The sequence below is a fragment of the Vulpes vulpes genome, chromosome 10 (assembly GCF_048418805.1).
Source record: "Vulpes vulpes isolate BD-2025 chromosome 10, VulVul3, whole genome shotgun sequence".
NCBI lineage: Eukaryota > Metazoa > Chordata > Mammalia > Carnivora > Canidae > Vulpes > Vulpes vulpes.
Window position 1 is genome coordinate 31,663,236 of NC_132789.1, and position 11,985 is coordinate 31,675,220.

The following is an 11,985-nucleotide window of genomic DNA, read 5'->3' on the forward strand; positions in this document are numbered from 1 at the left end:
GACCTTTGAGCTTCTCACAAGCAGAATGGATCCCAGAGCACATGACAAAAGGACCCTCGGAGATGGACACCACACCCAGAGCAGGGGGGTCCTCATCACTGCTGATGATGGACACTCTCAAAAGGAAGCAACGATACAGGCTGTCAGACATGCATTTTTGGGGTGAGACTGGCCACCTGGGACTGCGTTCAGCAAGCAGCCCTCCTGGCTTTCCCCCTGTCTGCTGGAGGGGCTGCTCCTCCTCCAGCTCTCCCCACACTCACCAGCAGAAATACAGATTACCAGAGGTGCAGGAAGAAGCAGGACTGCCAGGACCCCAAGGACACCCTGGAATGTGCTGCAGGGGCAGGCTGGCTGCATCCTTTCTGGAACAGGACACACGGCTCACCTGGGGCCCCGCTCTCCCTGTCAGAGCCCCTTCCAGGTACCTCCTCATATTCACTCTCCTCAGCCCCTTCTACCCAGCTCACCCCTGCTTACTCCCCAGTATCAGGCTGGACTAACCACTGGGTCCCCAAGCAGCTGCCTCTGCCCTCTGGCCCACACCAGGCAGGGAGTCTGCAGGAGAAGCCCCACCCTCGCAAGGCCAGCTCCCCAACTCTACAGTCCCTTTCCTCTCCCATGTTAAAGGCAGCTGCCGGTTCCGCCTTTCCAGCTACCGCCATTCAACCCTCACGGAACCCCCACGTGATGTGCCCACGGTCTCCCGGCTTCCCTAGCACAGCCCCGCTCCCACCAGGGTCCTGCTGACCCTCTCTCTGCTACCCGCCACTCATTTCTGCAGGCCCTTCCGGCTCTTCCAACACCACCCCTGCAGGCTGGGCCTTGAGGTCACCCCTAGAGACACCACTCCGCCTTCCCAGCCTCTCCTAGCTCCACTAGACCTCCTTCCCATTCAGTCTGGCCCTTCGAGGATCCCCCAGCCACAGGAAGGCCTCCGTCACAGTCACCGCCAGCCTGCCCCCAACAGCACAACTGCCCAACATGGAAATTTCCCTTTGGCCCTGGAGCCCCTGCCCAGCCCATTGCCTGGCCATTGACATGCAGCCACACAGAGCCTCCACACCTGGCAGCTCTCTCCAGGATGGGAGCCTGGCCCCTCCAGCCCCAGCCCAGCCCCAGCCAGATTTACCTGGACCCAAACCTAGGACTAGCCTTGGGTGGGATCATACAGTCAGCCTTTGGGAGGCCTCTCCTCACAACTATTCTGCGTGATGTCACCAAAGTGCTTCCCCTGCCTCATTTCCTCTGGTGATGGGGATACTTGGCCCTAGGCAAGAGGGCGCAAGTTGCCTTGCAGTGACACAAAGGACACCCGCTCTAGATGGAAGTCTCACGAATTCCAGAGCTGGGCAGAAGTGTTATTAGGAGAGGCCACTTTCCAGTTCCCTCAGGCAAATCATTAACACGGTGCCCGAGGCCATTTCCCCCACTTTGACTGCCCCCAGCAGGGACACCACCATCCTGCCTGGGCTTGTCCAGGAGTGGCCAGACTCCTTTTTCCCTCTCTCCTCAACCATCCTTGTTAAGGCTTTGACTTTTGGGGACAACAAACAGCCTCGGCTTTCCCCTCCCCTGAGAAAGCTGGGTCTGGGTCACATGGAGCACTCCGGGAGGCCCCTGTGAGTGAGCACTCACAGCAGCAGCACTCGCTGTTACCCATCAGCATGTCTCCAGGTGCAGGTGTCCCTAGAGGGTCAGAGCAGTGAGTGCAGAGCAAGGAAGAGTCCTGGTGTGGAGTCCTGTCAAGAAGCAGCATTTGGATTAAGAAACCATTTATGGGGACTTGCACTGGCAACCAACTCAGATGCCATTCTAAGAATTCAACTAACTAGTGCAGCAATCCGCTGCGTAACCAATCCCCGTGTTCAGGGCATTCCCTACACGAAACACTACACGGATTCAGAAAATCATCATCGGGGTCATGGAAAAGCAGCCCGGGCCGCTCACAAATGCAGCTGGCCAGGGCTGCCCTCAGCCCTGATTCTGCATGCCACAGCCACCTCTCAAGCAACAAGTTCCAGGACAGCTGTGCCCTTGTAACAGGGGCTGAGTTAGGGCCCTGTTCTGAGAAAAGCAAGTTAGGAAAACGACCTAACGTTTCTGTCTCATCCTTTGTTTAACAGGCACTGTGCTAATGCGGCCATAGCTCTTATTCCACATTTATTCTATCACTTAATGAGAAATCTACCTAATTGGCAAAGCCGATCAAGGAAGAGAAGAAATGCTGAAAGGCCCCGTGGGAGATTGTGCGGATGGTACGAAGGGACTGCTGCTCACAACCACATCCCTGCCCAGGGTGGCTCTGAGCCAGCCACTTTCACCTTTTCTCCTTTCTCGCTTCTGACCCTGGAGGCACTGAACACAGCCAGCCTCACTTGAGTCTGGAGAGGAGAGATCACTAAAGCTACACAGCCCCTCACCTGAGTCAATCCCCACTTTCTGGGGTCCTGAGGGCAAGGATGGTATCCTGGGCAGTAGTGAAATCACATACCACCTCCTGCTTTATCCACCGATTTGTCCTAGCAATTGGGGAAACGTTACCCCTTCCAAATTCAGGCAGGGGAGAGGAAAGATCTCTTCTCCCAGACGGGAGGCGTTTAGTGGCCACCCTGCAAACAGGTGGGCCCTCGGCCGCCGGAGCCAGGCCGCCTGCTCACTGCGAGGGCAGGTCCCCCGGGGGAGGCGCAGAGACAAGACTCCCCACACTCTGTGGGGATTTTATTTATTAATTTATGAGACACACACAGAGAGAGGCAGAGACACAGGTAGAGGGAAAAGCAGGCGCCCTGGGGGAGACTAATGTGGGACTGGATCCCAGGACCCTGGGATCACGTCCTGAGCCAAATTCAGACGCTCAACCACTGATTCAGAGAGCAGACCACAGATGGAACCTGGCTTTTCTGAATCTCAACCTCTTCCCCCTTCATTGCAATTACATTGTCAGTGAAGAAACCAATTCACAGCTTCTAACAGGTTGAATGACATAGGAAGGGGCCTCCATTCCTTCTATCACTCATGCTCAGAACTCATGGGTCTTCAGAGTTGCTCTTCACTACCCCACTGTTATTGTCTGGACCATCATTCTCCAATAGCTGTGCCCAGAACAGATTGGGAGGATCCTTCAAAAGGAACAAAACTAAAAAGAGAGACTTCTCCTTTTGGGTCTTCCATGAATTGGGGCTGTGGGCACTGGTTCACATTGGCCAAAACCTATATATAAACGGATGTCTGATTGAACTGCAACAAAAGAAGAAGATATGGACATGCAGTTCAAGCCCTGTTAAGATCAGTGGCTTCAGGTGAATTGCAAAGAGTAGCCTGAATTTCTCGGGCTCTTTCTCATTGAGAAGACACATGTCTGCCTGCCTGATTCCAGAGGCTGTCCCAGGATCCTACTCATAACCATCACTTACCTAACCCGATACAACCTCATGTTTTGGCAACTAGTACAAAAGATCACTGGCTAACTCATCGGTTGGGAAAAGAGCGCGCAATACAGTGTGGAAGCTGCTGGACAACAAGTCTTGTCTGACCCCACACCCCCTTCGGAAAGTCCCGAGTCTCTGACAGTCTGGGTAACTCCTCACCCTTACTTTCCTTATTTTCTTTGACAATGTCACACGGGGGGAAATACTATCATTTTCACTGTTTATTGATGTATTCCTCATACAATTTTAATGATTATTAATAGAACCATGAGTTAATATACTGGATTAATGTGATTGGTTTTGCTTTTATTTGTAAGGCCTTTTACATACTAATATCCCAAATTGCAAAAAAGAAAATAAATAAATAAAATAAAATCCTTAAAATAAATAGATAGATAGATAGATAAAACTCAAGGAAGCAAACGAAAAGCTGATTGGGAGGAGAAAAAAAGTAAACAATCTTGTGGAGCCCAAGACTTATTAATGTACATGGGAAGAGGACAAAGATTTAGTTTCTAACTCCAAGCATCAAAATACCTTCTCCATGAGGCAGTCCTGAAATTTTATTTTACAATCTTGATCTTTGTGCTATTTCAAGAGATGACATCTCTTAACTTTAAGAATAGCACAGAAGATTCATCCCATTTACACAAGATGAGTACTTCTCTGAGCAGTCTGTTTTCAACCTCAAGTCCTTTGGGTAGCTGAACCAACCCATAACTAAAGCGGTCTTTTCTCTGACATCGCAACTTTAGTTTTCACATGAATAATCCCATAAAATTGCTTAGCTCCACTTGGGGGGACAGCCACCGTAGAAAAGCCAAACTCAATGCCAGATAACACCCTTGTGACATTGGACTATTTTGAAGGTTAGAGTTATCGGCACTGGTAGGAGAGAGGCCTAGGAGTAGGGTCGGGCTGTCCATTGGGGCGTAAGGAGCCCTGGGGCCAATTTCACTGTGTGACCACCCCAGAGAGGGGTGATGTAGAGAAGGCTTGTTCAAATTAACCTTGAAGTGATAAAGACTGGGGATGTCACAAGAAGACTAAAATTATCCTAGGCGATGGACTTTGAGGGTAGTATACAACTCTCTCAGCTTCTCTTTTAAGCAAAATGGTCTGCCCCTGGCCCCCAACAGCAGAGAACCAGTGCCTTGGTGTGTTGGCACAGTGCAGCTCTGAGCAGCACACATGCGCATTATACATTTAGGGAAGAGCATGCTAACTACCTTGGATGTTTCGGGAGATGCCAGCACTATGTGCTCAGCCCACTGGATCTCATGCCACTGGACACCAGGGGTGGGATCTACATATCTCACAGGGTCAGGGGACAAGGTGCTAGTCCAACTAGCAGACTCCTTTCAGCTCCAAATGAAAATTATGGAACTGAGATACTGTTTCAATTCTGCTGTTTCAATTCACATTTCTCTTTAGAGATCACTCTAATGACTTTAAGATGCCTTGAAGTCCTAGAGCAGTATATTCTTAAATTGAGGGGTTATGAGAGGTTGATGGGGCTTTTGTCTGAGTTTAAGTCCCAGTGTGCAGCCAGTCCTCTAGGGATTCCAGTTCTGGTAATGGGTGTACACGTGCATCTGCAGGTGGGCTCTGAAAAATATGCTGCTAAGAACGGACTGTCTACCCTGAATTGATTCATTTCATATGTTTTTAAAGATACTATTTGTTTGAGACAGACAACAAGAGAGAGAGAGAGAGACCTTGAGCACAGAGGGAGACAGAGAGGTAGACTCCCCACTGAGCAGGAAGCCTGACTCAGGGCTTGATGACCCATGATATTATGACCGGAGCCACCCAGGCTCCTCTAGTTTCATATCTTTACCAACAGGTAATCTCATGATCATTAAAAGCCAGCTGCGTCCTTGATCGTGTGGTATGGGAGATGAAAGCCCGTCCCCTCCTAATTCTAACCAATGTGTCCTTCTCACGATTTAGGTGGTCAAGAGAAGAAAGGGAACGAAGCTTTTCTGAGTGTCTACTAAGAGCCCAGCTCTGTGCCAGGAATGTTATATATGATATCTTGTTCCACCTAATTTAATTATCATAATTCTTATCCATAGTCCACATATAAGAAAACAGAGGCTCAGAGATATTAAGTAAATTATATAGAGTCACAGTGGGCAGGTGACAACAACAGGATTTGAAACCATGTTTGGCTGACTCCAAGACCATGACTGTATGGATAAGTAGCAATGACTTCTCAAGAATCCCTAGCAAATGCTACCAAGGAATTATAAGAAGGGGTCCTAGTTTTGCTAACTGAGAGGACCAATGAGAAAAACAACAGGCTTTTAGCATCTCTTAGCATCATTCTTGGCTCCCGTGCCTGACTGATACTGTTGGTGCCTTTCGTTGTTTCAGTGGTGGTGTTTCCACGATCCATGTTGAGCCACCCGGGCACCCCAGGATATTCTTCTTTAACCCAGTGTACCTTGGTGCCAAATTCCCAACTTACCTCACTGACCATATCCTTTACGTCTTTAGCATGTTTCAGGGCTTTGGTCTGTTTCCCAGCAAGATGGTGGGGTCTCTCTTTGGTGGCACGTTCAACATAAAGATGCTAAATGATCAGAGAAGAGGGATCAGACGTTATAGAGACAAAACATTTGTTATTTAGTATTCAGTCATTTTCATTCGTTTCTAACCCTTAAATGGGAGTGTCTACTTGTTTTCGTCCTGTTTTTTTCACGTATGATATGCATTTCTTTTCATTTGTTTCCCTCTGTTTCACATTTGGAAACACAGACACACACACCCGAGTCACCTAATACCCTTACTGTTGAGTGTGGCCTGATCTAAATCCACGTGATAAAGAATGGCGATGGAAGAATGAGAGGATTCTAACAAAGCTCTCAACACATTCTCCCCCCTTTTTGTCTGAATGCATAAAAGTGGTCACGAACAATAGATGGGTCCTACGGAAGGAATCAAGCAGTTCGGTCCACAGACCATTCATCCACCCAATGACGAAAGTTGTACACGATTTAGAGAAATAGACGTGGTATTGCTTGCTTAGGTAAAACACAGCCACAGTTATGACGGCCCCAAGGAGAACTGCTTGAAGTGAAGGGCCACGAGGCTGCATCAGGGACAACCAAGTGTGGCAATCTGTTGCTGGGCTGCAGTGGGCAAGTATACATAACTACCCACTGTGATGCCAGCGCTGCAGGTTTGTGAGGCTCTGCTTATGAATCTCACCTGACCCTGAAGCTTCTGCCCTCGCCTGGCTCTTCAAGGATCAGGAGTATCAGGAACTGAGGTGAAGACTGATCCCTGCTTTTGGCCTGCAGCCCTGTACACTAGCTGGACATAAAATAGTCATTCTCATTATTTCTGCTTTATTGGCACGTCATGGTCTCTGCTGAGAGATGCCTTTACTGCTTACTTCATAGAGAAATCGGGGCTTGTCCCACTGCAACAATCTTGGTTGCTGCTCAATAAACCAATAATATATTTCCTCCTTAGCCCTCCTTTGCTTTTCTCCTTTGTATCAAGCGAAGAGACATTCTGTAGCTTGCCCACGATTCAAGCCTCCTACTGTGTTCTTGGGTCCTGCTCTCCCCTGTCCCATTCTAGGAGCCTCTGCCAGAAATTATCCGCTTCCCCTCCGTATCTTCGACCTTCCTGTTTCTTCAGTCCTTCATCTGCAAACAAATTTTGCTCCCTTCCTTCACTAAGCCTTTTCCAATCTCTACCAGTGATTTTGTTTCTTTCTACCTTTCACAGCCAAGCCAACTACGTATTTCTTCTTTTTCTCCTTAATTAATTTCTCAAGGTAACAGTATGGCTTCCACGCAACCACACCAAGGTAGTCACTCTCCTTATTAGGACCGCCAAAATCTTCACAACGACCAAATGCAAGAATGGTTCTCTGTAGCAACTGAAACTGCTCAGCTGTGTCATTCCTGAAAATGTTCTTCCCTGCTTCCCATCCTGGTGCTCTCTCCTAAGTGGCCTTCCTAGGCTCTCCTCCATCTATGGTTCTGCCCTTCCCCAAGGCTGCCACTAGCTGGAGTCAGGGTTGGCTTCTTTTACCTGGTATGTTCTCCTTGGGTAATCTCGTCTGTTCCTGTGACCTCAATCATTAATGTGAGATGGAGGATTTCCAAATGTACATATCCAGTGTTTCTCCTAAGTCAGGCCCGAATTTTCAAAAATGTTCTGAACTTTAACCACGTTCAATGCAGAATTTTTTATATTATCTCCACCTCCAGCCCAAAGCTGCTTCCTTATCTATTTTCTCTACTTTGCTAAATGACTCCTTGATCTCTCCGTCATGCAGACCACACACTTGGGGGAGTCATCCTAGACTCTTCCCTCATTCCCACAACAAATGATCATGAATTCGGGGCTCCTAACTTTGAGACAGCCTTTAAGTCTGGCCCACCTTCTCCTTTTTCACAGATCCTGCCCTAGTTCGGCCTCCTATACCATTTCTTCTCAACACTTCTTCAAAAGCCTCCCAAAACACCTCCTCCGTTGGACCACTCATTCATCTTTCACAAGTCTGAGAAGGAGATTTCCTTAAGGCTCTGATCTAATCATATCTTAATGCTCAGAAAGAATTCTAATTCCACATATGAGAAAGGTCATATGATATTTGTCTTTTTCTCTCTGCATAGTTCACATTGCATAATGCCCTTGGGGTCCATTCAAGTTGTCACAAAGGGCAAACTTTCATTCATTCTGATATTTGTGGCTGCCTCCTACATGACACCACTTAGTCACTTGGCTCTGAAGGTCAAGGAAGCTTGTGCTCTTGATCCCATGAGACTCTCATAACAAAGAACACCCAGAAAGGAGCTCCTATCCCTGTCTGGGGGTCTGATTTTTAAAACTGTAACCAGGAGACACCCCTATAAGATCTAGCTCTGGTGGCTGGTACGGCTTACTCTTGTGGGTCCCCTAGGACTGTAACCAATGGAGAAAGAGTTCTTCAATAGCAACCACCCCCAGGGCATAGCAAGAGAAAACAGAGTCAGGAGCTCAGTCTTCCTGTAAAGGAGGCGTGTTAGCTAATTGTTGTGACTGCAGCTTGAGGGGCAGGCTTCTAATTAAAAATGCATCTTGGGCTGACTATAATCCTTTTCAGAGAATTTAGAGGGCATATTCTATCTTCGTCTTTAACCCTCTGCTGTGCTTCACAGTGCCAATATATCCTGGAAGGAAGATGTCTACACACCTGGTCCCTGGTTTTTGCAGCTGCCACAGGGGATACCCCTTGACTGACTGTCACTGGTAGCCTGGGGCGCTTGTATTCCTGGGTTCCACAGGACTATGGCAATTGGAAGGACAGTTCTTAGTAGGCTACCACCCCAAAGGCACTGCACAGACAGCATACTGGGGCATGTTCCCAGTCTTTCTGAGCAGGAGGCCTCTTTTCTTGTCCTAGATCTTTGGCCTGAGGGGTAGGCCTTAGGTCTGACACATCTAGTGGTCGATAGAGCTGCTAACAAGGAACGTAGGTTGTTGAATGACCTACAGTATTCATTCATTCATGAATGAATGAATGAATGAATGAACACAGTAAGAATGTCAACAAAAAGATGGAAAATATAGGAAACTATGGAATAGAAGACACAGAGCTGAAGAATACAAAACTGAGCTGAAAAATACACTAGAGGGTTTCAACAGAAAATTAGGTAAAGCAGAAGATCAGGTAACTTGAAGATAAGACATTGGAGCTCACCTAATCAGAGCACCAAAGGAGAAGAGAATGAAAAAAAAAAGTGAAGATAGCCTCATAAGCTTGCGGATAGCATCAAATGGACTACCATTTGTGTCATAGGGCTTCCCAAAGGAAAAAGAGAGAAAGGGACAGAAATATTATTTGAAAAAATAACGGCTGAAATACTAAATTCCCTAACCAGGAGAAGAAAACAGACATACAGATCTAAGAAGCACAGAGGGTTTCAAATTAGGGGATTCCAAAGAAATCAACACCAAGACACATACTAATTGAAATGTTAAATTTAAAGACAAGAAGAAACCATTAGAAGAACCAAGGAAAAAGTAATTCGTTATGTACAATAGAACACACCCCTCTCCCCGCTCCCCCCCCCCCCACGTAAAAGTATCACGTATTTTTCAGCAGAAACTTTGCAGACCAGAGGGAGTAACACAATACATTCGAAGGGCTGAAAGAAAAAATCTTCTGACCGACACTAGTCTACTTGGCAAAGTTATCATTCAGAAGTGAAGGAGAGAGACTTTTCTAAACAAGCAAAAGCTAAAGGACTTTATCACCATTAAAACAGCCTTACAAAGGATGTTGAAGTAAAAAGAAAAAGCAAGAAAACCCCGAGAGATGCTAAAGAGATTTCTTTCAACTGAAAAGAAAGGGTGCTACTTAGTGATTAGAACACATATGAAGAATAGTTCTCACTGGAAAGGTGCATATGTAGTAAAAGACAAAGAATAAAAATAACTGATTACAATTAAGTAAGGGATACACAAAAGAAAAACATGTAAAATGTGACATCAAAAACATAAAACATGGGGGGAAATAATGTTGAGCTTTACAATGGGATCAAACTTAAGTTGTTATCAACTTAAATAGACTGTTGTAGAAGTTGCTTCACGATAGCCATAAAGCAAAAACCTGTAGGAAATATGCAAAAGATAAAAAGAAAGAAATACAAGCATACCACTAAAATAAAGCAAAGCACAAAGGAAGAGAGCAAGAGAGGAGGAAAGGAAGAGATAAAGACTATACAAACAGCCAGAAAACAATTAATTAAATAGCACTAAGCCCATAATACATAATCAATAACTACTCAAAATGTAAACAGACTAAATTCCCAACTGAAAAGACAGAGCGGTCAAATGGATTAAAGAACAAAACTACCAGGGCACCCGGGTAGCAATGTCAGTTAAGCATCTGAGTTTTGGTTTAAGCTCAGGTCATGATCTCAGGGATGTGGGACTGAGCCCCGAGTCAGGTTCCATGCTTGGCACAGAAACTGCTTGAGATTCTCCCTCTCCCTCTGCCACTCCTGCTCACGCTTGTTTGCTCTTTCTCTAAAATGGGTGAATAAATCTTTAAAAAAACAAAATAAAAAATAAGACCTATCGGTATGCTGCTTACAAGAGACTCACTTTATATGTAAGGACACCCAGAGACTAGAAGTGAAGGGGTAGGAAAAGATATTTTGTGCAAATGAAAACCAAAAGAAACGTGGAGGAGTAGCTATACTTATATGGACAAGACAGACTTTAATAAGAGACAGAGATGGGCATCATATAGTGATAAAGGAGCCAATTCAACAAAACATATAACATTTGTAAATATGCACCCAACACAGGAGCACCTAGATAGGTAAAGCAAATATTAACAGACTTAAGCAGAGAAACAGCAATACAATAAGAGCTGGAGACTCTAATTTCGCACTTACGTCAATGCATAGATTATCCAGAGAGAAAATCGATATGGAAACAATGGCCATAGAGTAGACCAGATACTTAAAAATATTCCATCTAAAAGCATCAGAATACACGTTCAAGGGTAGGATACTGAACAACAATGGGACAAAGAAGAAATCAAAAGAGAAATAAAAAAAAATCTTGAGACAAATGAAAATGTAACATACCAAAACTTACGGGATGCAGTTCTAAGGCGAAAGTTTATAACAATGCCTACCTCAAAAAACAAGGAAATTTTCAAACAAAACAAAACAAAACAGCCCAACTTTACACCTAAAGGAACTTGAGAAAGAAGAATAAATAAGCCCAAAGTTAGTGGAAGGAAGGAAATAAAGATCAGGGAAGAAGTAAAATACAAACTAAAAACACAATGGAAAAGATCGATGAAAGCACTGGTTCTTTGAAAAGATAAACAAAATTGACAAACCTAGACCTAGACTCACCAACAAAAAGAGAACTCAAACTCAGGATTGAAAGAGGAGATGGAATACTCCATACCACAGAAATACAAAGTATCAAAGAGATTCCTATAAACAATGATGTGCTACACAAACCGGACAACTTGAAAGAAATAGATAAATTCCTAGAGGCATACAACACGCCAACACTGAATGATGGTGAACTAGAAAATCTAAACAGACCAATTACTAGGAAGAAGATGGAATCAATCATCAAAAACCTCCTAACAAACAGAAGTCCAAGATCAGAAGGCTTCATCACTAAATTCTACCAAACATTCAAAGAATGAATACCAATCCTCTCAGTCTTTTACAAAATAGAGGAGGTGGCTCAGTATTTTATCACGCTCACGTCATTGTTCCAGTGAGGCAAGTGTGGGAGAAAATGAATTACTAACGGATAGACAGTCTTCTCCCTCAATGTGGATGCACAAGGCCCACAGAATCCTAACAGGAATTGGGAAAAGGAGAAATGGAAGATTTAGATAATTCTGAATCCAAAGAGCCAAGAAAAATAAAGGTATTTCAGAGATACCAATATCCATCTCAAGTTACCATACAATGTTTTACGACGTGGCAGCTGGAGGACAGGCGCGCTACTTAAAGCAGTGGTTTCCAACACTGGCTGCATATTAGAATCATTATTAGAATCATTA